Source organism: Myotis daubentonii, chromosome 10 (assembly GCF_963259705.1).
Source record: "Myotis daubentonii chromosome 10, mMyoDau2.1, whole genome shotgun sequence".
Taxonomy (NCBI): Eukaryota; Metazoa; Chordata; class Mammalia; order Chiroptera; family Vespertilionidae; genus Myotis; species Myotis daubentonii.
In genome coordinates this window covers 69,422,647-69,449,078 of record NC_081849.1, presented here as the reverse complement: position 1 = coordinate 69,449,078, position 26,432 = coordinate 69,422,647, and the positions used below count along the sequence as shown (strand labels likewise).

Genomic DNA, 26,432 nt, shown 5'->3' with positions numbered 1-26,432 from the left:
CTCCATACTGTTATCTATAGTGGCTGCAACAGTCTGCATTCCCACCAGCAGTGTAGCACTTGTTGTTTGTTGATTTACTGATGGTATCCAATCTTTCAGGTATGAGGTGCTACCTCACTGTAGTTTTAATTTGCATCTCTCTAATGATTAGTACTGTTGAGCTTTTGTCTATTGGCCATCTGTATGTCTTCTTTGGACAGGTGTCTATTCGGGTTCTTTGCCCATTTTTAAATTGAATTGTTTGTTTTCTTTTTTTTTGAATTGTATTAGTTCTTTACATATTTTGGAAATTAACCCCTTCTCAGATGTATCATTAGCAAATATGTTCTCTCATACATTGAGTTCCTTTTTCATTTTGATGCTGGTTTCTTTTGCTGTGCAGAAGCTTTTTCGTTTGATGTAGTCCCATTTGTTTATTTTTTTTCCTTTGTTTCTCTTGTCCTGGGAGATATATCAGTGAAAATTCTGGAACATGAGATGTTTGAGTAATTAATATTTTTGACATCATACACATGCCAGACATTGGGTTACAAAGATGGAAACAATGTAAATATTATCTCAGTTAGGAGATGACGATAGCTAAATTAACAAAGATCTGATGAGACTAGTGATGAGAGCTGTACACAATGAAAACAGGTGTTTTACTTTCCATATGTTCAAAGTAATTTTTCTTTTTGAGGCAGGGTTATTGAATCTAACCTAACACAGAGTAAAGGATAGAGGGAAGAATAAAATACTGACCCCTGGTTTTTGCTAAAGGCCCCAGAAAACTTTTCAAACTTGTCCAGTATTAAAAGTCCAGGAGCAAGCTAAAGCGGGTTTGAATTGACTTCTGACTCAATTGTTAAATATTAAGGAATTTTACACTGGATATTATACCTAGTGATGGCTTGAAATCAGACAGAGAGGGCATATTTACACTACAGGAATTGAAAACACTGCAAATTGGAGCTTTCTTTTCCTTCTTGAAGGGATCAAAACACTGGTTTACCAGTGCACTATAGCTTCCAGCACACGGCTAAAGTCAGACAACCACTAGTTTTCTTCTCATGAGTCATTTGTAAGGACTTTTCAAAGGATGATGATGAGCTTCTCTACAATGGTCTGTGAATAAATTGATTCTCATATTGTTTGTAAACCTGGTGTTTGGGATGACCAACGGCTGGAGATGTGAGCCAACATTTTCTGGGAGAACAAGGGAGAAAACTAAAGCAAGGTAATTTTTTTCCCATATGAAAACAAAGCTGATTGAATTCACCTTCTTTATCTAAACGTGTCCAGGCAGTGGAAAGTGCCTGAAAACCCAATTTTCTCAAGTAAATGCTTAGAGTAATGCCTTAAATAATTTGCTTCTGGTTTTTAATAAGTGAGAGTCTCTTACTTCTGTTCTCTTTGGTAGATACTGCCAAGCCTAGCAAGTAATGTCCAGTAATTTCTCAAATGGGCAACAAGCCCAGATGGCTGAGTTCTACTTGAAATTTACCATCAAGTCATTATGTGATGTTAAGGAATGGATTTAAAGTTTCTAGTTTAAGCTGTAAACCCAGTAATTTCAAGTCATTTAAATAGACCTTGGGGCATTATGCTAATTGAAATAAGTCAGACAGAAAGACAAAATACTGTATGAGCTCCCTTATATGCGGAACAAAAAACCCAACAAGCTAATAGATATAGATAACAGATTGGTGGTTTTCAGAGGTGGGAGGGGTTAGGGAGAGCAAAAATAGGTGAATGTGGTCAAAAGGTGGAAATTTCCAGTTATAAAAGAAAAGGTCAAGGAATGTCATATACAGCATGGTGACTACAGTTAATATACTGCATTGAATATTTAAAAATTGCTAAGAGAGTATATCTTAAGAGTACTAACAATAAGGAAAAAAAATTTTGTAACTGTATGGTAACAGATGTCAACTAGACTTAGTGCAACAATATTTTGCAATATATACAAATATCACATCATTATGTTGTATACCTGAAATGAATATAATGCTATATGTCGATTATACCTCAATAAAAATTTAAAGACATTAAAATTGTCTACCTTTATTTTGAAAAAATATATTCATATCTATACTAAGTAATTCTTACCCTTAAAGAATTTATATTAACTTGGGAAGGCAAAGATTAGAGAGCACAGAACAATTAGGCAACAATATCAGTCAATCATACACTCAGGAAATAAGAGATCAATATAAGAGGCAAATGTGGGTGATAGGAGACAGCTTGGCGAAGGTAGTAGTATGGGAGTCAGTTTTATTTTGCTTTTTTTAAATAATATATTTTTATTGATTTCAGAGAGAGAGAGAAACATCAATGATGAGAGAGAATCATTGATCGGCTGCCTCCTGCATGCCCCCTACTGGGGATCTAGCTCCCAACCCTGGTACGTGCCCCTGATCTGAATTGAACCCAGGACCCTTCAGTCCGCAGGCCACTGAACCAAACCAGCTAGGGCTCGTTTTGCTTTTTTCTTGAAGATCAAGTTAAGGGCATTTTAAGAGGGAAAACAGCTGCTATGAACTAAAATTTTGTTCACACCCATGGCTTTCTTTGAACAAACTGCAAACCATTTCTAAAACTCAGACAGAAAGCACTCAATAAAAAGAAATCTTACAGTCCACATCCACTTCACAGTTTATTCCATGATAAGCCAACTTTTCAATAGGTTTAGGTTGCCAATGAAATTCTCTCTAATTTTGGAGCCAATATCTTTCAAGAAGAATCAGAGCTTTTTCTGACTTCTCAACATGACAGAGTAACTGGCAATACACCATAAATGACTTGATATTTATTTAGTTTGTTATTTAAGTTAATGAGTAGATAGTGCTTATTGTAGGTCAAGCATTTTAAGCATTTTACACATTAATTTTGTACTAGATGGCACATAACCACCTTGGGACATAATTGGAGAATATGTTTAGAAAAAGAAATCTCATGAAGTGTCTCTGAATCTGAGCCCTCTGTATTTTAAGTGCATTTTAATAATACTAGCAATAAACTCTGCTTATTGAGTGTCTGCTAGGTGGTGAAGAGTATTTATATATGTTAGCTTACCTTCACATCAGCCATTTAAGATATGTATTATTAACTTCATTTTGTGAATGAGTAAACCCTAGGTCTCATAAATAGTAATTACCAGAGCCAGGGTAAAAACCCAGATGTAGATGTCTCCACAGCATGTGCATACGCTTTGACTCTCTTCTAATACTCACGCTTGTGGGGTACTTTATAATGCATTTTTTTTCTTTTTTTGGTTCCATGCTCTACTTTCATGAAGTTACTGGGTCAAACTTTTTCCAATTATAAATATATCTGTCACCTGTCTCCTGCTCTCTATCCCTGCTGTCTGTGCACCAGTTAAGTCCTCATCACATCTTACTTGTACTTTTGCAAAATACTATTAAGCCTCTTTCATTCAATTCACTCTCCATACTGCCAGGAGGTAGATCTACATCATAATACTACCCTGCTTAATACCTCTCAAAAGTTCCTTATTGTTTTCAGACTGAAATCTCACATCTTAACCATAACATACAAAACCTTTGATGAGATGGACTCTACTTGTCACTGCAGCCTCATTTCTCCCCACAATACTCCAAGCCTCCTTTTCCCTCACCTACAACACACACACACACACACACACACACACACACACACACACACACACACACATGGACACAACCCATGCCTCAGGTAGATGCATTTCTTGCCATTTTGCTTAGTGGATGAATTTCTTTGTGCCTCTGGAAGGTGTCATTTCTGTGCTAGAATGCCATTTATCTCCCTGTTTTCTAAGCTCCTACATGCCCTTCAAACACTAACATGAAATGTCTTCTTTCATAGCACGTCTTCTCCCACGTCTCTGAGCCTGCATCAGTAGTTTCCCCATTAGAGCATCCCTCACACTTTCCCCATGCCCATGGTTATCACTTCTGTTCACATTTATTTTCCAACTATTTTGACACCAAACAAGCTACAACACACAGTACAAGTTACATTTAGTATTCCAGTCCTCAATGAGTTGTATGTTCTCAGGTGCTGAGTTAAAAATAGGCTTGGAAAAAGAGGGTTATCCGGCAGAATTCGTGTATGTTTATACCCTAGCTATTTCCTGATTCCTCATCTTTAGATGATGTTTTCAGTGATATATGTCCTGGTATCTTCTGTGCTTGCCTTCTGATGTTTACATGTGATCTTTTGGTGTTGACTTTTTGCCCCCAGTCTTAGTATCTTAGTTTGGACTACAGACAAACACCCTGCTCACTCATTACTTCCCAGTGTTGACCCTGCACCACAAGTTTCTCTTAGGTCAATTCCATATCCAGCTAGATGAACACAGTATTTACATGACTTTTTCTTGGGTCACAAACCAAGGAGTCTTCAAGCACCAAGACAGAACTTTCTAAGTCATTAACATGTCCAGGAGAGTGAATTTAGCCCTAAAGAGGGAAGGGGTCTTTCATGAGAGTGACCTTAAGCTAAATTACCATTGCTAATAGAATGGTTATTTCTGCCAATCAGCACATATTATTACACACTAAGTACATATTATTTAATCTTCACAGGAGATAAGATCACACAAATTTTTATAAAAGTGGAACCTGAAACTCAGAGATGTCAGTAAGTAGCCCAAATTCACATAGCTAGACAGCCGTCAAAATCAGGATTCTGGCTAATTAAAATCCTATTCCTGCCCTGCATAATTCTCTTTGAGTGGGAGTACCCTGGGAGTTTCCAAGTCCTAGTAAAAGCTGTGCATAGGACCCTGTATTTGGAGAGGGGAAGTAATTATTGAATACAAAATCAAGGTATATTACCCACATCAAAGACTCTTGACCCATTTTTAGAGACATGAGCTATGATGTAACAAGGAGGAAGCAAATTTAAGTTCTTGGTGAATTTGGAGTTTTATCTGTTAGTGATTAGCTAATGCCAACTAAACTCCTCAAGGGAGCATTGCAAGAGGGGCTACAACATCATATTGAGAAACCATAGCAAACAAAGGATGATGGGAGTTGGGAGCCAGAATAAAGTTTACTCAGTAGAGAGAACTACTCATACATTATAAATATTGTCGAAATAATTGCTGAAATATTGCCACTTGACTCAAAAACATTTGCGGCTAAAAGTCAGGAGAGAGAAAAATTTCAGAGAAAAACTTCTGTACCTGTAATTTCAAAGAGTCTCATCCATGCTACGCAAAGTTGATGACTATTACCAAAGGAATCTGGGCCTAAGCCTGGCAACTAAATCAAAACTATCATCTAGAAAGCAGTTACACCAAAGCTTTAAAACTAAATCAATAAATGTTTCACAGGTAAGCTCTGAGGATATAATAAATTCAGGAATTGAAATTCTAGCTAAATTTTTATAAGTTCTTTCTACGTGATCTAATGTGTTTTGCTAATAATATCAAATAAGTGTAAAACTTTGCAGTATATAAAGGGCCAAGATCATGATCACATTTAGTGGTATTAAGTTCACAGAAAATATATATGTTGAACTTTCATTTCATTGAAGGATATGCCTGCAATTAAATTAGACTCAAAACCAGGAAGCATTCATGTCCTATTGTGTGCCAGGACTGTGCTAGTGCTGAGGGTAATCAGAGTGAGTCCCTACTTGGTTTTAGACAGCAAGAGGTGTCAGAGACTAACTGATAGTGACAGAAGTGTGCAAATGACAGCAGTATTAGAAATAGAGGTCACATAGAGAGAAAGGGTTGTTATTACTAGGGAGGGTGTTTGACGATGTCTTAGTTTATAAAAAGTGAGGGCTGGAATAGAATGGGTGGCTTGTATTATCTTTATAACTTATTTCTGCCTTATAATTTTGTCATGTCTATGTATTACCAGATTATTTCCCTTTTGTTCATTTTTTCTTCTAAGGCCATATTTTCCGAAATGGCCTGTGGAAATGTTCAGTTGAAAACTTTCACAATCAAGGACTGATACGGAGTCTTCCTTACCCAGGTCCCCAGCTTCTCTTCTTCCCTGCTTCCTAAGTGCTTTGCAGGATGTTACTGCTTTTGAATATCTCCTCCAGAGACTGAGTAGAGAAAGGAGGTGGAATTATAATCAGTCTGATTTCCTTATTAAAGTTCTTGGGAAAGTTTGATTGAAGAGAGGGTCAGCATGTAAGGGAATACTTTTTAATATCAGAAAGCTCTTAATTACCTGCAGTAATGGGAGCAGTGGTGTGTATAATCCAAAGGGGTGGATAATCCAAACACCATTTATATTTGACTTTGAAATGTATTTTTGAACTTGCATTTCAATAGAAATAGGGAACCTGCAGCCTTGGAGAGTCCTAAGCTTTCTATCTTTCTTATACAGGCCCGTCTCTAGAGAGAATAAGCAATTGCATGTTTCAGTTATAAGACCGTCTTCCATTGGATTGCAAGTCAAATCAGAGTCAGGAGAAACAGAAATGAGACAATGTGAACCAACATGGCTAAGCAAGACATCCCCCAAATAAATCAAAACAATATTTAACTTAGGATACAGAGAATGGCTAAGTATTGCCGAGTTGTATATGGTTGCCCATGAGCCATGTTTCCACTCAACAGTGGGCATCACTGAAGTTGCATGTGATGCGCACCATGTCAGGCTGATGGGAAGGAGTCTGGCTAAACTTGCTCCGAGGGTCTGACTCCTCCATTGCGTTCCAGCCTGGCACTGAGGAAGCCACAGCAGGTTGTCTTCAGAAGCTATTTCCAAACAAATTTAGACTTGTCTTTTACATGATGAGAGCTATTTATAAGGATTGTATAACAAATAGCTTATAATAGACACCTCTGTCAACTGCATTTATAATGAAAAGATCTAACAAGAAGGCGTTGATTCCCAGTGCCAGCTAAGGCTGCAAGACCTTCGCTTTTTTCATCAGCTATGCAAACTGGGGAGGGGAGTCAGTGACAAAACTCACAGCCCCTCAGTTTACTTTTTTTTTAATTTTTTAAATAATTTTTATTTCTTGAAGTATTACAAAGAGTATTACATATGAAATTTGAATTGAGACCTTAACAAGAATTACAGTTTTCATCAAGATACATTTTAGCCAGTAAAGCCAAATCCAGAAATTATATTGAATAAAAGCTACCTTCAGAAATAATGAGCATTATTACCCAGGCATTTTTAATAGTTTCTACTGTGATCTGTGTAATTGTTAAACAAAAAAAGAAGAGAGATTAAAAGAATTGAAAGAAAAGCAGAAGGAAATGTAAAAGACAACAAAACTAAAAATAATTTAAATTCTTCCATCTCCTCTAAGACAAATAGAAAGCAAAAATAAATAAATGACCAAAAAAAATCTAAAAGTTTTTAGTTTGAGTGCTTTAAAATGTGTCAACCTGTGTTGACCTAAAGAAGATAGGTCATAAAAAGGGAGTATAAATTAGGCCATATCCCCAGGGCAGGTGAAATTAGCATGTTATAATTGTGCAGTCAGAGAGAGATTTTAGCATTGCAGCAATGAAAGACTAGAGTTTACAAAGGAAAAGAAAAATATTAGACTAGAATCAGAAAGAATTTTAAAAATCAAAATTATTTTCTCATAATTTTTTTTGCAATTTTGAAACATGATTTTCTTATTGCAAATGTTTTCCTTTTTCAGTATTGCCACATTTTATTTTTAGAATATCTAAAAACGTGAAATGTATTCAATGATTTACTGTGACAAAGCAATTCAAAATCTTGAATTTCATCTCCTAATGTACTCCAATTTGTAACGCTATCTTATGCATAATAGTTATTACTTTGGGCTAAAGTTTTGCTTCATTCATTTATTCTTTTTTTTTTTTCAGTACACATTTTGTGGACCAAAAAGGGACCAGATACTAAACCTGACAAGCTCAGGGGAGGACTGGATGGAAGATCTTACAAATTCAGAGACCTAAAGTAACCACATACAATGGTCTAAAATTAAAACTTTGAACTAGAAGCCAGTCATGGAAGGTGGTCACGTCCTAGGCCAGTATCTTCCTTGACAAAGGTCAATTTTTACCTTAACTGAACTTTTCTCTGATAACATGCCATTGGAATGTCAGAGTCATTTTCTTTTTCCAGACCCTCAAGGGCACAATCACTGCATTAGAGCATAGACCAGGGAACCCCTTATTGTTATTATTATCACATTAATTGCTAACTGGTAACTATTCTGTATCCAACTATGTAAAAGAAGCCTGTCTATCCATTTTACTTTTTATCCAATCTGAGAGATTTCTATTCTCACTCCCCTCCATCTGGCTTTGGTTCCTCCCACCTCCCATATCTCTTGCAAATGGATTTCTTTTGTTTAAGATTTTTAAATTGACTTTTAGAGAAAGAAAAACACAATGTGAAAGGACAACATCAATCTGCATGCCCACTACCGGGGACTGGGCCTGCAACCTGGGCATGTGCCCTGTTCAGGAATTGAATCAGCTACCTTGGCCTGCATGGGATGAGCCCAAACAACTGAGTCCCACAGGCCACAGCACAAATGGGTTTCTTGTAACCCCCTTCATCCCAATGTATAAAATAAGGCACAAAACTGCCGTTTTCTGGAGCATTTACTCAATCCATTGAGAATCTGCTTCCTGGCAATTATCACCAGTTTGGCTCAAATAAACTCATAACAATTCTTACAGGTTGGGATGTTTCTTATATCAACAATTTCTTGTGTAGTTATTATGTACAGGCTCTATCCTTGGCACAAGACATATTGTTAGGATAGGCAGTAGATAGATAGTAATGAAGGAAGGGAGCAAAGGAATCAGACATTAAGAAGCCTGATAAACTAAGGAGCTGAGTAGGATAATAAGCCTGCTTCATTAGGAAACTGCAGCATTCACAGCCTCCTCAGGGGATCTCTACACACTCCACTCTCAGGACCTAAGTGGGCAGGAAGGATCCATACTGGGCATTAGCCTGGGTTACCTGGGGGAGAGCAATAAAGAGTCACATGCCCAGCAGAAGCCAAGATGGTGGGAGGGAGGGGTAGAGTGCAGAGGGTAGGGGGAGAGAGTTAAGGTGGCAACCATACTAAGGAAGATTTTTAAGATTTTTAAATTGATTTTAAGAGAGAGAAATGTCAATGTATCTAGTCTGAGAAAATAATTGGATTGGATAAGGGACAAAAAACACAGATCTATGGCATGGATTGGTTAGGGGGAGGGATTAGAAGTTGATTAGTTAGCTTGAAAGAGCACCTGGTCCTAGCCAAGCCTGAGATAATATAATCAGAGCCTAATGGAGGCAAGTGCTTCCCTTCCCCTCCCCTCCCCTCCCCTCCCTTCCCCTCCCCTCCCCTCCCCTCCCCTCCCCTCCCCTCCCCTCCCCTCCCCTCTCCTTCTCCTCTCCTCTCCTCTCCTCTCCTCTCCTCTCCTCTCCTCTCCTCTCCTCTCCCCTCCCCTCCCTTCTCTCTTTCTAGTTTCCCTGCCCCAGCCCCCAACATGCACTCACCCATTAGTTCACAGGTTTTCTCTATACAGTCACGTGGGCCCCAAGTGTGGGCCCAAGTAGGAGCCTGGGTACAGCAGCATAGCACCAGCCAGAGTGCAGCTGAGGATCGAGGCTAAGCTAGCTGGACAAAAACAGAGGCTGGACTACGCTTGGGCATGGACCAAGGACCAATGGCTCAGAATGTCTGGACCCTGGTCCTTCTGAGCTTGATGAAGACCATGTTGGACTTCCTCCACAGTCCTGGAACAGCCTTTGTGTTTGCTCCGGCTGCAGGAAATCTTACCACCCCACTTTATCCTTCCATGTGTGGTCCCTGAAACGCTTTTCTCGTGACACTACAAAGATCCTATTTCCACAGGCAGCAATGTGACTTAAAATGGCATAGACACTATGATGAAAGCTTTGTACAAGTGGAGACGACACAAACGGAGAGTTGCCATTTCTTCATGGGGTGAGATATAACAAGGAATTCATTAATAAACACTCAGTCTTACAAAATCTCTACATATCAAAGGGGGGAAAAAAGATAATAGTCAATTATCCCTCTCCCAAAAAGACAAGTTAAAAAAAAATTCTTATTGGCAACTTTAATACAGGTAAATTTAAAGTAAAAATAGCCCTGGCTTGTTTGTCTCAGTGGTTTGAGCATCTGCCTGCAGACCAAAGTGTCAAGGGGGTGATTCCCAATCAAGGGCATGCACCTTGGTTGCAGGCTCCATCCCTGGCCTGGATCAGGGCATGTGCAGGTGGCAACCAATCAATGTCTCTTTCACATCAATGTTTCTCTCTCTTCCTACCCTCCTCCTCTCTTCCACTCTCTCTAAGTATCAATGGAAAAATATCCTTGGGTGAGCATTAAAAAATAATGATAATAAAATAAAAATATAAGCAAAGAAAGTGATTAAAAATAAATCTTACAAAATATAAAATAGTTCTTTTCAGGGCTTTATAAATAAATAAATAAGTTTTATTTATTTATTCAGAGTTAGAATCAGTATATATTTGGTGGGAAAATGTATGGGGAACTGAGTGTTTAGAACATATTCGTCTGTACATTCTGAACTGATTTTCTAACACTGATACTTAGAAAGCATCCTTCATCAAAAAAAATCCAAATGTTATATAAATCAGTCTACGGTGCTCTACGGTGCTTCCTCAATTTCTGTCATTTCTTTCGGCTTTGGTGAACAAACGATGTTATTCCCATAGTCATTCCTTACTCCCTCCCCCCCCGAGAAAAGTTACCCATGTGTTAAACACAGCACAGTTATGTTGTGTGTGTGTGTGTGTGTGTGTGTGTGTGTGTGTGTTTAGGGGGAAGAAAGGAAGAGAAAGGGCAAACATCAAAAGCATTCTAAATAAATATGCATATGTATAATGTATGTAAACATATATGAAAATGTGGTCTTCTAAACAGAATCAGACAAAGAAATAGAAATCAAGCTGAGGCATAGAAACACAGGTATAATCAGATGGATCAGCTGCCTTAGAGACAAGCCCAGTATACAAAACCATCTAATTAAAAGAACATTTTAATACTTCATTCTGCTTTTTTTATAAGCATTTTCTCCCTTCTGTTTGTGTTCTTTACTAAAGTCACAGCAATGGCTGTGCTAAACCTCCAGTTGATCTAAGTTGCTCGGTGCATGCCCAGACAGCAAGAAAATGGTTTCTCTGGCAACAGGAATTATGTGAAATCTCTGTGTGTCCTCCCCCACCCTCCATCTGATTCCTATTCACTTAAGCTGTTCACATATAGGCAACAATGAGGCATTGGAACTCTAATGAGCAATTCAAATTTATTGAGCTAACCCATAGAGGCAGGCACTGTGAGCATCCTCATTTCTTGTGTACCAAGGAGCAGGGCACGTTTGGTTGTATGTTATCTGTGTTATTCAAGAACCATGCTCTGTCAGCAAATAGCTCAAACCAGATAAAAGCAGATAAACATCTAAAATATGAAGTATATATGAAATGTATTTCTATCCTGCTAGAAGGGAAATGCAAAGGTTTTCAGGAGCTAAATACTCAGCTTCAAATTTTCCAAAGACGCTAAGACATGGAGGTCACAGTGATTTAAAACAGCCTCACATTATGTTGTGTCTGGAACCAAGGAGGGAATGGTAAGAGCTTTGATTAAATTGCTTTAAATGTCAGCTATTTTATTTCTAGGATATCATACTGTGTCTCCATGACCAAAACTCTAGAGTTTTGAATTTGGGTTTTGTTAATATTCTCTAATAATAGTTCATGATTAGATCTCCTCTACATGCTTAGTTTTTCTCTGTAGCCTTTGTTTAGGAGAGAGTCCTGCATCTAGCAATGTTGCTAAGGTTAATATTTGCTAGGAGAGCTTAATCAAAAGGGGAATTGATTTGCTTGGAGAAGTAAGGGTTGAGAGGCAAATTAGCCTGGTCTTTCGGCATTGGGAGAATGGGGGGGGGGGGTGTGAGGAAATCCATTTTTCTTCTAATAAGGATAAAATTATAGCAAATAAAGTACTCAGTAATATAAATCAGAAAAAAACAGTGAATATGGAATGAACCCCTGTATAGGTTTTAGAATTATGCCCTAGAAATTTGTTAGGAAAAAACCTGCATCTTAGCTGTTTGGAATATCTTAGTACAATTTAGCTGGAATGAAGTGGATTCTCAAACTTTCTTGTTATCATGATCATATATTTCACCTACTAAAAATTAAAGACTTTATGCCACACACAAAAAAATAGGAAATGCTTCTTTATAACTCACTGAAGACTTTTAAAAAATATTTAAACTTTAACTTCCAGTTAAAGCTCTGAGAAAACAGCAGAAGAATTAGCTTACTGACACCAATATAATAATTATTTAACAAAAAAACATAGGAGAGTGATGATGCCAAAAGACAAAGGTGAAAGTGAAATAATAATAATAAAGTGAAAGTAGAATAATAATATTAATAGCAATTACTTCATTTTAACAATCCATCCTTAAATAAGAACATATAGTCTGAGATAATAAGATGATCTAAAAATCTGAAATAACCACCATTTCCCACGATATATATATAGCAAATAAACACAAACTATAAGCCCTACACAGAGAAAAACTGCCTGTTGAAGCCATAATATTTGGAATTTTGAAACCTGTCACAGAGCTTTTAGGAACTGATCATTATGAAATAAAAATTTTATTCCAATTGGAACATGAAGAATCAACACTTCTGTATAAAAACAAATTGCCCTTTAGAGGATAAATCAAATACTCTGAGACTAGGGCTTTGTGTATTTAACGACTGCTTGCTTCAAGAAGACGGAAATTGTTCCTGTGTTTCTAACTGTGGCGCCCCTCTGAGAGCAGCGTGTGGGGTAATAATACATCAGGAGTTACACATGTTTTCAAAGAACTTCTGAGCTCTGATTTGGAACCCTTTTGCCACATGAACACTTTTCAATTGTTAGTTTTGTTTTCTTAATTTTATTTATTCAATTCCATATCTCATTATTCCCAGAAGAGTTGAAGATGGCTTGCAATTATAGTGTATAGTGGGTTAATCTCTGGCAAATGTTCCTTTTAAGAGAAACTTGTCTAAAAGTTTGAAGATATTTTGTTAAGGTGGTTGCGGTAGAATATAAGAGTCTGAGAAAATGTGTTAGTAGGAGAGAAAGCAGTAGAAGACATAAAAATTGTTCCCTTGTATGAAATTAATGAGATTTAGTGGGTGGTTGGGATGAAAGGAGAAAAGAACAAGGCAGAATGGCTTGTAAGATAGATGAAAAAATGTAAAACTGGGACATCTGATATTCTGTTTTAAGTTGTTGGTGTTTCTGCATCTTCTCCCATATTTATGAAAGTGTGCTGCATTCACATTGCTGAGCACATTTATTTTTATGGACTGTGCATGTGGTATATGCTTAAGAAAGAGACTGATTTTCCAAGTTAGTACATATCATAGCAGAGAGACAAAGCAGAGAACAAAAAGTTGAAGAGTTGCTGGAGACAAAGGTGACCATGAGGATGCAAGACCCATTAAGAGTAGAGAAATCTTGAGAAAAGTATTGGGCATTTCATTGGGGGATGGAATAGGAGTTTAAGCTAATCTTGTTTAGAGCTTAATGGACAAGAAGACTTCAGGGTTATTTCACAATACACACACACACACACACACACACACACACACATTGAAATGGTAAAATATTACAATTTTAAAAATTAGAAATAGGAAAAATACACAGTTGAACAGGGGGGAGAAAATCTGGGGGAAGAAAAATGCCATATGTATCAATGGACTCTGGACATTAGAGTAATATAAAATTGGTGGCCCAGTTTCAGGTCCTCATCATGGTGAATTTCCATTACAAGTTTCTATAATCTTTTCAAATTCTTTTCACTTTGATATGGATCATGTACTTGCTGAAACTTTCCACATACTAGCTGTGCATGACTTTAGTCTAGGGCAGTGGTTCTCAACCTTCTGGCCCTTTAAATACAGTTCCTCAGGTTGTGACCCAACCATAAAATTATTTTCGTTGCTACTTCATAACTGTAATGTTGCTACTGTTACAAATCGTCATGTAAATATCTGATATGCAGGATGCTTTTAGGTGACCCCTGTGAAAGGGTCCTTGGACTGCCAAAGGGGTCGCGACCCACAGGTTGAGAACCGTTGGTCTAGGGAAAGAAGCTATCTGATCCCCAACATTCTATTCTTCTTTCCTGAAAATAAGAATAGTAGTATTTATTTCAAACATCTATAATAATAAAAGGATAATATGCTAATTAGACCAATGCACAAATTTTTGTGCATCGGGCCTCCAGTAAATAATAATGGATAATTTTGTCAAGCCCAATTTTACTGCTATTATTTGTTTTAATTCTTAATATAATCCTTTGAGATATTTTTACTCTCATTGTATGAGTCAGGAAATTAAAGCTACTAGTAAATTACTTTCCTGAGCACAAAAAATGTAAATAACTTTACTGAGCAGAAGCTTATGAGAAGTAGAGCCATTAGTGTAATACAATGGTACTGATAGCAGCAATATTGGTAAATAGAGTGGAAGTCAGTTTCAACTTTAAATTTTCTATTATTGACTTGCTATTCCACACTGGGCAAGTCTAAGATAAGTCTGCAATAATGAATCCTCTATAAAAGGTAATTCTAGTCATTCTTCCTATTTCTTTCAAAATGTCCTTATTTCATTTGACAAGAGCAGAATGCCTTGCTCACTTATCATCATTACCTTAACCCTTAATCAGAGCATCAGTTAATCCATGCTTGTTAATGAATATAAGAACAATGGGAACCTGATTGCTGTTCAGGCATAAGCCTATTCCTAAAATAAAAACTTTTAAACATTGCTTCAGATTGACTATGGACTGTGTATGCCTAATGTGAGGTGAGATTATGTTTCCAACTTAATGAGCCAAACCAAGTAGCAGTACATGCAGCCAATCTCAGCGCCTAGTTGGGGGCACTGAGCTGCCAGTGATACTGTCCGAGGATGGTAGGATTTCACCAAATCTGGAAAACTCAACCCTTGCTATGCCACTCTCCTTTTATACTCTGAGTTTATGTGGCCATTTGAAAAAGTGTAGCCTAACAATTTAATTCAGGATATGCTCACGTACTAGGAAGCCGATTCTGCATCAGATACACCATATCCTTGTTTCTGTGAAGCAAACAGAATAAATGTCTAGATTCACCTGAAAAATATCTTTTCAAGGTTTCCAATTTTCTGGAGAGTAAATTTCCTTGCACCTATTACATGAACCAATTAATAAGAAAATGTTAAAACCAAAGGTAAGATGTTGTATAAATTCCATGAATCTGACATACTGACTCAGTGAGTTCCAAATTCTAATATATTAAACACTTGAAATCTTGCAATTACTATATATCTAAATAGAATAATACCAACGTACTTTTTCTAGCACAAGGACCTCAAGCTTAACTGCTTTTATTAAGTTTGGATGGACAAAAAATAGTAAAGAAAAACTATAACTGGTCTTCAAATCACATAAGCAATGTGCTCAGCTACGGTGTGACCATGCTCTCCAAAGGTTTGTGAAAGCTAAATTGTCATCAGTTACCTGTTATGGAAAAGAAGAAGTAAGTGGTAGAAAGCACTAAATTAAACAGAATAATTTAAACAGAATTCCTACAGTGCATTGTGTTTCTCACAGGATTTTGCATGAGGAAAATAACCAAGGTGCAATATTCCCTTTTTACCCCACTTTCAAGGACAAAGGTTGTGCCAAGGGCATAGGATCATTGTTGCTAACAGTAGCTCTTACTATGCATTAGACTTATCTCACCAAAGAGGTGTATGAAATATGAGGCCTGTCCACAGTACTATCAATAGCTCCATTAAAGGAGACTTATTTTCCAAAGACACCTCTCTTGTGAACAGAATTTAATTTGGATTATCTTTTCTAGATAGTACATACTCGGGACTATTGTCTCAAAATAAATAAAAGAGGTTAAACAAAAGTGATAAGAAACTCCAATTTAATATATGCACTATAAGTTCACTTTATATAATTTATCAGTTATAATTTTAATTATGATAAACATTTTATTAAACCTATTCAGCTTTCTGTTAATAAGCAATAACACATACTCCTAAAAAAATACATCAAGAGGTTTCATTTTCACATTTTCAAGAATCATATGTCATCATGGTACTGTAGTTAGATGAGATCCCTTAAAATGGAGGCAATTCTTATGTAAATAAGTCAAAAATATCTAATTAATTGTACATAAAGTCATAAATAAATTATGTTTTCTTTAATGAGATAAAGTAATAGGTCACATTTGGAGAAACACAGTAGTAATAGCTGATTACTTATTTTTCCTGTTAAATTACAAATGGTAATAGCTAACATTGATTGGGTACTTTGTGTGTGCCAGTCACAGACATGCTATGTGTATTAACTCCTTTAATCCTCATCAAAAAACCCTATGATATTGGAACTATTGTTGTCTTCATTTTATGTATGAGGTACAGAAAGGTTCATTAACTTGCTCCTGGACACAGCTAGTAGGTGCTGAAACTGGGATTTAAATCTGGGTGGTCCCGTTCTAGAATCAGTCCTTTTAACCACTATTTTATATATGTACTGGAGGCCCGGTGCATGAAAATTCATGCATTGGATGGGGGGTCCCTCTGCCCGGCCTGCCCCCTCTCACAGTCCGGGAGCCCTCAGGGGTGGGAGGCAACCTGGCGATCAGGGGAAGGCGACGCCCCCATCACACCTCTGCTGCTGCCACTGACGGCAGCGCAAGCCTTAGCCGGCCCTGGTTACCTGAGCCTCAGGCTGGCCTTGGGTGGCTGGGCAGTTGCCAACAGCAGCTTGTCTGTGCCTTGGGCTGGCCCTGGATAGTGGCCACCTCCATCCGCGGCTGGCCTGAGCCTCAGTCAGTGGGGAGTGCAGGAGGCCCCCGGCGGGGCTGAGCGGACTCCTGTGGCAGGCGCGCAGAGCAACCGGCCCTGGCTGAGGAATGGAGGATACGCAACGACATGAGTTATAACTTCCAATTTATTGGGCACCACAGTCAGACTTCAGCTTCGGGGGAGGGAGGAAGAGAGGGAGGGGCAGCTTGTTGGAGGAGCCTGGGCAAGCTGTCGGTCAGTGGAGAGTGCAGGAGGACCCAATGCCCCCATTGGGGCTCAGGGGACTCCAGTGGCAGGTGTGGGGAGCAGCCGGGCCCACCCCCCCCTTTTGTTCGCACTGCCATCTTGTGATGGTGTGATGGTCAATTTGCATATTACCTCTTTATTATATAGGGTGTATCTTATATAGAATGTTATTCATGACATAGCATAATAATCTTTCCCTTTTAAATAATGGAGACAATGGGAAATTCTCCAGTTTGTTTAACAGGACATTAAATGCAAAGCAGCTACTAACGTTGCACTGTCCAGGGAAGAGAAGAGGTTTCTGAATCACCTGTGTCCTGGGGACACTGCATGCCATTTTATTCACAGTCCAAGGAGCTTAATTTCTAAAGAATAAGCTGAGAAAAAAAACAGCTCTTCCCTCATCAGAAAAACAAGCCATCAACTGTTATTTCTCAAAGGTAAGGGAGATCAAATAGATAACCCTTGGATCAAACCTGTGATTCTAGAAAGGACAGAAAACTAGCAAGTGCGATGATTAGATCATTAAACTGCTCCTCTGGGAAACCTGTGATTTAATGTAAGACAATATGTATACAGTGTTTGCTGGCAGAAAATCTGAAATGGAAATGCAGTGTCTAACAATTTTTCTATTATAATTTAATTAAAATTCTTTGGAAGACAGAGTTAGACCTAATGTTTAAAAAGCTAACATTTGACTTTACCCCTTATTAAGTAATTACATTATTGCTTAAACCAATATGACATTAATATAAAATCTACGTGTTCTATTTACATTTTTACTCTTGTCCACACTGCTCCAGATTGTCCCCATTGCTGAGTTCTCTCTGATAACAAAATGAGTTTTTGCATAATCTCTTTTAGTTCACCTAAGCAGTGATGCAAAAAATTGTTTACCCATGGCTGAGAGAAATAGTGTCCCCCAATATCTAGCTGGTTACCAGACAGTAACTAAGTTTCCATAAAAATTAATCCTAACGATATTTGTAGATCATTATTTAAAAATGACTAATATACCTATACTTTAGTTACCTTGTAAAGAGTATATATGCCACATCTTTGAGTTAGCTGCTACTTTAATTTTTAGAAAGAAAAAAAAAAAAGATAAGAATCCCCATATCACAGAGGTAGACCCCGGGTAGATGTAGGATTTGAAATGCACATTTTAAAATCTTAAAATGAAATATATTCTGTCTTCCATTCATTCTCATTTTTCCAAGTTCTTGAATTATGAGAAATCTGTAAAGAATGTATAAAGAAAGTGCTCTAAGGAAGTCACTAACATGATAGCTTTTACTAAAGAACTGATTTTATTAAGACTAAAGAGTTAAACTTGTCCTAGACAAGTTTTCTTATCTAGCACCCTCTGAGCATTAGAATGTCCAAGTCTAACTCATAAGCCCATATTGGGACAGATGGACATAATTTTTATTTCTATTCAAAACAAGAGAAAAACGTGAGATAGATTGAAATAATATTCTTAAATCAGAATCAAGAAATTTAAATAGAATAATTGACATAAAAAACAACAAAGCTAGATTGCTTACATTTTAATAAAATGTACTATATAATACATTACTACCTTTAGATAATAAAAAAATCCATTAGAAAAACTTTATTTTATTTTTAAAATAAATCTTGGTCTAAGGCAGTGGTTGGCAAACTGCGGTTCGTGAGCCACATGCGGCTCTTTGGGCCCTTGAGTGTGGCTCTTCCACAAAACACCACGTGCGGGCGCTCACATACAGTGCGATTGAAACTTCAAGGCCCATGCGCAGAAGTTGGTATTTTGTGGAAGAGCCACACTCAAGGGGCCAAAGACCCGCATGTGGCTCGCGAGCCGCAGTTTGCCGACCACTGGTCTAAGGAAATATTTATAAGTAATCAACTTGCTACAATTACAACTCTTTAATATTTCCAATAAAGATTTTATATATTTTCTTTAACAAATATTGCTCATTCTGTTCTTAAAGTATATAATTAACCACCTCATTTGAATGTATTGTGTAATCTAGTAAGTGTATAATAAGTAACAGTAATGATATAGGGATAAAACAATGTGGTTTTACTCTCATAACTAATTATCCACTAGTAATTTTAAAATGTAAACTGTGTTGAGGTGATGTCTAGTCATGACAATAACAGGAAATAGCCCAATACTTTTCACCCACTGTTTGTCATATTTTCAAATTAAAATGTATTTTAAAGTAAGGTGGGACTAATATATAAAGACCTAATATATAGAGAAAAATTTTACAAACTATTTTGAGTTGCCTTTCTGTGTTCAAATGGTGTAAAATAGAGGACTTGTGTCAAATACTATTTTCATTCTCACTGCAGCTATTTGGCTAAGGCTACAACCATAGAAATATATATATCTTAGGTCCCAGCAACAGAAAAACCCAGAATTTTGGCTTAATTTGCAGGCACAAAACACAATGCAAAACATCAGTCTCAAAGTCAATTTACTCTGTTGGTTAATAATGTAGGCAATAAGACATAGCCTGAATTTAACACATATTTAAGACAGTCTCTGTTAAAGGACTTCAGTTAACATGAATAATATAATAAACATTTAAATACATTTTTTCTTGCACAATTTGTCTACAAGTTTTGAACTCTGTTCTTTTAGAATCCCCGGGGGAAGTTAAAAGCAGGTGCTTTTGTGCAATAGGACTAGCCAGGGGTAGTCTGAAATCAGAAGTTGTAGCCCCTCTTAAGCCACATAGCTTAATCATAGAATAATATAATCATAGAATTCCTTATAGTTGGCTTCTCTAGTTGAGCCATCTTATATTACAGGAAAGGAAAGAAAGAACCAGAAACATGGAAAGAATTTTACCAAAGAGCACTCAGTAAAGTAGCAAAGAGAACATTTAAATAAAGCTCAGGCTTCATGCCTAGCAGGTTTCTACTAAGCACTGCAGCAGTGGAGGAAATAGCTATACTTAGAAATGCATTTTAATCTTGTAAATGATTTCCTATTGTTCCTACCTCACATTTTTCACTTGTTTTGAAAAAAAAAAAATCAAGTTGTGATTGTCACCTGTCGATATATATGTTTATAAGTCAGACATTTATTTTAATCCTTACTGGATGCTAGGTAATAAAAATGCATCCATTCATTTTCTTTTAATCAACCAATATGGAGGATAAATTCAAGGAACATTTGTGATGCAGAAGCCTATATTTAGATGTTAAAGTTATATACCTACCCAGAAAGGTTCACAGGAAATATATAGACAAATAATGATGATGAAGAGGAAAAATTAAGTATACCTAAAGAAAAGAAACATTAAGTGCAACTTGTGAATTCAGAACAGAGAGCTGTAGTTTAACAAGTTCAATGTGCATTAAGATGCACGTGGGAAGTTTGTTAGAAATGCAGGTAGCTTGTCTTCGTCTTCAGTAAATCTGATATAGTAAGCCTGGCCTGAAGCCTGGGTATTTGCATATTAATGAGAGCCAAAAGTGATTCTACACAGGTAGGCTTCTCACCACACAAATGTTGGTAAGGGGCTTCTTCAAGTGGGAGAAGCAATGATACTATCATAAAGGATGTAGTACTTTAGATGTTTCTTGAAAAATGGATAAAATTTGGACATGTGGAGATGGAGGGAAGGGCAATAAAGAAGGAGAAAGAGAAGGAGTAATGGCACAAGAGCAGGAAGATGCAGAGGGAGTTAGGAAATAGTGGCTAACGCTAAGATGTGAGAGAGGAATGTAAGAGAGGGCAGTAGGTCGGGGGGAAATTGATTAGGGTCACGAGTGTCAAACCAAGGAATATTGATTCTTTCTAATAAGTGGCAGAAAGTTTCTAAAGGTTTCGAGCAGATAAAAGCTGAATTCAAACTGTAGAAGTCATTTCACTATGTAAATGTGTATCAAATCAGGTGTTGTACACCTTAAATTATACAACTTTTATTAAAAATAAAATAAAAATTTTAAAAAGTGTGAGGGGGGTAAGTGAACAAAATGGAGGTAAAGCTAAGGGAGGAAATGAGGGGGCTAAGAAAAGCCAAGTCGAACAGGGTAAAGAGGGGCAAGGAAGTAACACTGAGGAGTGTCTATATTTTGCTTAGGGAAAAACTAGACAAAGACGGAAAACAGCAGGGTGGTGAGATAATTAGAAGGATAATGAGGGGGAAGTACATCAAAGAACAAAAGGGCCGGGTCAGGGCACGGAATAGTAGATGCAGGAGAAGACGGTAGACTCATTACATTGCCCAGGGCATCACTTATCCTCTCCAGGCCACTGGTTATAAGATTCAAAAAAGAGGTATTATTGCCATATTCCTATTCTTGCACAGACTGAAGGCTGAAAAAAAGCAACAGGGTTTTACTGAAGGGTAGATATTGGATGAGAGTGAGAAGAGCATGAGGGTAATGATCACCTGTGACTGTATCAGAATCGCTGATGACAGGACAGCAGGGTGGAAGATTTCAAATGCAGTGCCCAGTTATATTAGAAATGAGAAGGGCAGGAAATTGATGAAGGAGTTTACAGAACTCAAGAATTTAAGAATTGGTATGAAAAGAAGGGAGCCCTCGTTTAGTTTCTCAGTCCCCCTTTCCGGTTCTTGGTTTTGTTGCTCATGTGGGGAGGAGTGAGAAGGTAGCCTGGTCAAGTAAATCTCTTTGAGGTGCCAGGTGACTGCTCTCAAATGCCCTCCTAGCACATATGTGTCTTGAAAAGCAATTCCAGCTCTTTGACATTCACCCTAAGATATCCGACACACTCCCAGCTGGTCCAGGGCAGGTCACTCAACTTTTGACTTTTAACTTAAGCACCTAGGTAAAATGTGGATCATGGCACTTGCCCCTTAAGCCATCTTACTTCAGATTTCACAGAATCAGTGACTCTAGAGAACTTTGAGCCAATCGGGAGGAGTGATCTAAGTGTCAACTAATTTCTAAATACAACTATGTATCTTGAAAGTTTAAAAGAAAAGAAAAATCAGAGAATTTAGGAATAAAAAAATGGCTAGTAGGACACCTTAACTGGGACAAAAGAAGATGATACAATTATTTTCTCAATTATAATTTTTACATGAAAACAAACTTTTTTTTTTTGGCTTTACAGATAAAATGTCTTCTATAAAGAAAGGCTGACTAAATTTCCTGAAAAGTATGGCAGAGTTAGTTAACAATTTACCCGTTTTTCATACTGTTAATTCTTGTGGCTCTTAGGCCCCAAGTTACTAAATTAATCTGTATGTGAATCGAAAGATTAATTACTAGACCTAAAAATGGCTCGTACTTGGGAATAGGCATTGAGCAGTAAAAATTACTTTAAGACCATTCTGACCTTATCTTCTGAACAAATCAGGATTATATGTTGCTCCCCTTCTAGACCTCTCATTGCTCTTTTTGAAAAAGTGCCTGTCATGGCACTGATAACATTCATTCCCCAACTGTCTATTGGTCGCTAACTATGTGCCAGGCACTATGGTGAATGTTGGAGATAAAAGGTTAGACAAGACATTGTCTTCTTTTGGAGACATGATACAGCCCCTTGATTAGCTGTGGTCCTTACTGGAGGGCCTGTGAGACTCCAAGCCCCCTTACACAGGATTCTGTCAATGTCTTTACATGTTTATATCCCCAGCTTTTGAAATTGGTATTAAAAAAATGATATTGAATTCATGTTAATATAAGATGTAGGAGATAATTTGCATAGAGATGTGCCTTATCATGTTCACCTTTGTGTAAGGTAGAAAAAACAATATATTTTGCCGGAAGCCAATTCTAGCATGGCATAATTTCAAGAGTTTCATCAAAAGGTTGATGGAACTTAGGGACTTAACAGGGTTGAGTCACACATGTAGTCACCTGTTGGGAATGGCTGAGGGCATTTCCCCAAACCTGAATAGGATACATTAAATTGATTGCTGGCTGCCAGACAGCTCAGGGCATCTTAATCTACATGTTATTGCCTCCTACTGGCCAAACACCTGAACAGCCCTAGGCTAATTCCCCCATTCTGACAATACACTTCAAAACCTGACCTTTTGAAGTGTGTATCTCTGCCTCCCCTCAGGACAAGTTGTGTTAATAAAAAGCATGGGGTCCTGAGACTAGGAGAACTTAGATCTTAGTTTCCTTTAAACTAGGCTCCTCTGATCCCCAAATGCCTTTCAAAATTATGCTTCGTCTCTGGACTCCTATTTAATCTATTTAATCTATGCACAGCCTTCTCCAGATTTCCTGAACCCTTCTTGATGCTGGGACAAGAACCCCGGCAATATTTTCTCATTATCTAACTTAATTTTTAGTTCATATTGGTTAATTCTTAGAAAACTTATGATACTTTGCTCTGATAGCAGTTAATTGCTTCAACAGTACATAAAACAGTCACTCTGATTTTCAAACAGGTAATCGTATCAAGATATAACTTCTTTTGATTTTACAATGTACCTTGGGCCTTAGGAATGATTCCACAATAACCTCTCTAACGTTTCAGAAAAAAAACAAAACAAACAGAAGGGATAATGATAGAGTACTAGTTCATATTTTCTGTTGCGATTTCAGGTTGGGTTTTTTTTAGCGTTTGTTAGATGAAATGTTATCAAAAGGTTTGGAATGGGTTTAAAACTTTTGAGTGTTATGAAATTACTATATCTATAAATGCTACATTACAATATATTTTTATTTCCATCTGATTTGAGGTGAAAAATGGGAAGTGGTTAGATTCCTAAATCTTTCCTATAGCACCTATATTTGACAAAGCAATAATTCAAATGAAAATAAGAGGCACAATAAAAACATAAGCCAAATTAGTAACAACTCATTATCATTTTCCTTACATTAAAAATAGAAGGAAAAAAAAGAGAAGGGCAGGAAAAAATGATTGTTGATCATTGTCATCACTAAAGTCACGTTTTAACGTATAATAAAATGGTTTTTACATTAAGTAATATAAAGGAAAATGTTTCTCTCAAGTAATGAAGCAATCTAGACTGCAGCTCTTAAAATAATTCAGCATAATATGCTAGTTCAGCTTAAATATGAATTTCAACTAATGTACAGTTCCATAAATTGCTGTAAATTATGAGTTGAATAAAAATTTAAAGATCTACATTACATGTAGTAACAATAGTTAATGAGAAGTACATCTTTTTAGGCATCCTTTTAAAAATTCCAGTTTTTATTTTAACCTTTCTTAGATTAATTTTTTGGAAGTGTATGTGTTAACATTATAATAATTCCTCTATCTTAAACAAATGAAGTGCTTTTTTAAGCACAATCCATGAGACATAATCAGAGCTTTTTGTATCACCATGTGCTAGTGTACTCATGTATCAGCACCTTTTTCTTTTCTGCCTGACATTCACTTACCTTGGCTCAAATAAATTGATGTTCTGACGAATCTGGCAGAAATTGCAGTTTGATAAGTCGGTGGGAATAGGGGAGCGAAAGCAATAGGAGAAAATAGAAGATAGAATGCATCTCATAGTTTATAAAGATATGAGTTGCCTCATTCTGTTTATGCATGTGTTAGGGTAAGGGTGCATGAACGCCTTAAGCTCTGTGATGGGGCTAGAACTCTGTCTTATGCTGCAACAATTACCTGAACACACAACACTAGATCCTCAGCATATGCACGTTTATGATACTTGAGAGCAGACTCTACTACACTCTAAGTGCCCATAGAGTACCACAAAATGTGGTTTGGTCCTATTCATTACAGTTTGCTGTGACTATAAGAGCTTTTGGGGCAATTGTGTAGTTCTTTAATAATGAAGAATTTTCATGAATGAAATTGCACAAATGACAGTATGAAAAAAAATAAGTAAAGTGGATTTTTATTTTAAGATGCAATTGAAGTATACATAGAAAGTATGGAAGTCATAATATCCTATCTAATAATAAAGAAACATAGTAATTAACTGTAATTTCGCTACCCTTCCCATTGGCTAATCAGCGAGATATGCAAATTAACTGCCAACCAAGATGGTGGCCGGCAGCCAGGCAGCTGAAGCGAACAGGAGGCTTGCTTGCTCCAGTGATGGAGGAAGCCAACGTTCCCCGCCGGCCACTGCCGGCCTCTGAGCTGCAGTCTAAGAAACAATGTTGCAATTATAGAAGTTAAACAATCCCCAGAAACCTGCTTTCAGCCATCAGAGTTGTAGCTAGCAGGACCGCAACAGTGTTACAATTATAGAACCCAAACAAACCCAGATCCTTGCTTTCAGCATCCGAGGTCTCAGAGCTGGAGCCGAGCCTCAGAGCTAAAGCCGGCTCTTAGCTCCAGTGACAGCCATAGAAGGTAAATAAATCCCAGAATAAAAAATTTAAAAAAAGGAGAGGTTGGGAGCTTCAGTCACCTGCCAGCCTGAAAACAGCCCTCAGCCCCTCACCCAGACTGGCCAGGCACCCCAGTGGGGACCCCCGACTCTGAAGGGGGTGTGGCCAGCTGCAAACAGCCATCAGCCCCTCATCCAGGCTGGCCAGGCACCCAAGCGGGACCCCAACCTGATCCAGGACACCCTTCAGGGCAAACCAGCTGGCCCCCATCCATGCACCAGGCCTCTATCCTATATAGTAAAAGGGTAATATGCAAACTGACCCTAACAGGAGAATGATTGGGAAGGACTGGTCACTATGACACACACTGACCACCAGGGGGCAGACTCTCAATGCAAGAGCTGCCCTCTGGCGGTCAGGGCACTCTCACAGGGGAGGAGCTCTGCTCAGCCACAAGCCAGGCTGATGGCTGCCAGTATAGCGGTGGTGGTGGGAGCCTCTCCTGCCTCCTCAGCAGCGCTAAGGAAGTCCGACTGCAGCTTAGGTCTGCTCCCCACTGGCAAGTGGACATGCCCCTAGGGCTGCCGGGCTGCCAGAGGGATGTCTGATTGCCAGCTTAGGCCCAATCCCCCAGGGAACGGGCCTAAGCCAGCAGATGGTCATCCCCTGAGGGGTCCCAGACTGCAAGAGGGCACAGGCGGAGCTGAGGGACCTTCCCCTTCCCCCCGAGTGCACAAATTTTTGTGCACTGGGCCTCTAGTATTATATTGTTGATAGAGCATCAGCCTGCGACTGAAGGGTCCTGGGTTCAATTGCCTTGAAGGGCACATATTTCGGTATCAGGATCCATCACCGGCCCTGGTTGGGGTTCATGTGGGAGGCAACCAATCGATGTCGATGTCTCTCTCTCACATTGATGTTTCTCTCTCTCTGTCTCTCCTCTTCTCTTCCACTCTCTCTTAAAAAAAATTAATGGAAAAATATCCGCAGGTGAGGATTAAAAAAAAGTAGAGGTAACTGCCTTATGACCTAGTGATTCCACACCTGGAAATACAGCCAAAGAAACCCAAAACACTGATTTGAAAGAATATATGCAGCCCTGTGTTCAATACAGTGTTATT

The 26,432-nt window shown here is 37.9% G+C and overlaps 1 protein-coding gene across 9 annotated transcripts in view; it reads right to left on the bottom strand.

The window, feature by feature from the left end:
• The window catches only part of MAGI2 (membrane associated guanylate kinase, WW and PDZ domain containing 2), a 1,174,807-nt gene that overhangs the window by 570,592 nt on the left and 577,783 nt on the right, over nt 1-26,432 (bottom strand). The gene's annotated exons all lie outside the window — the stretch shown is intronic.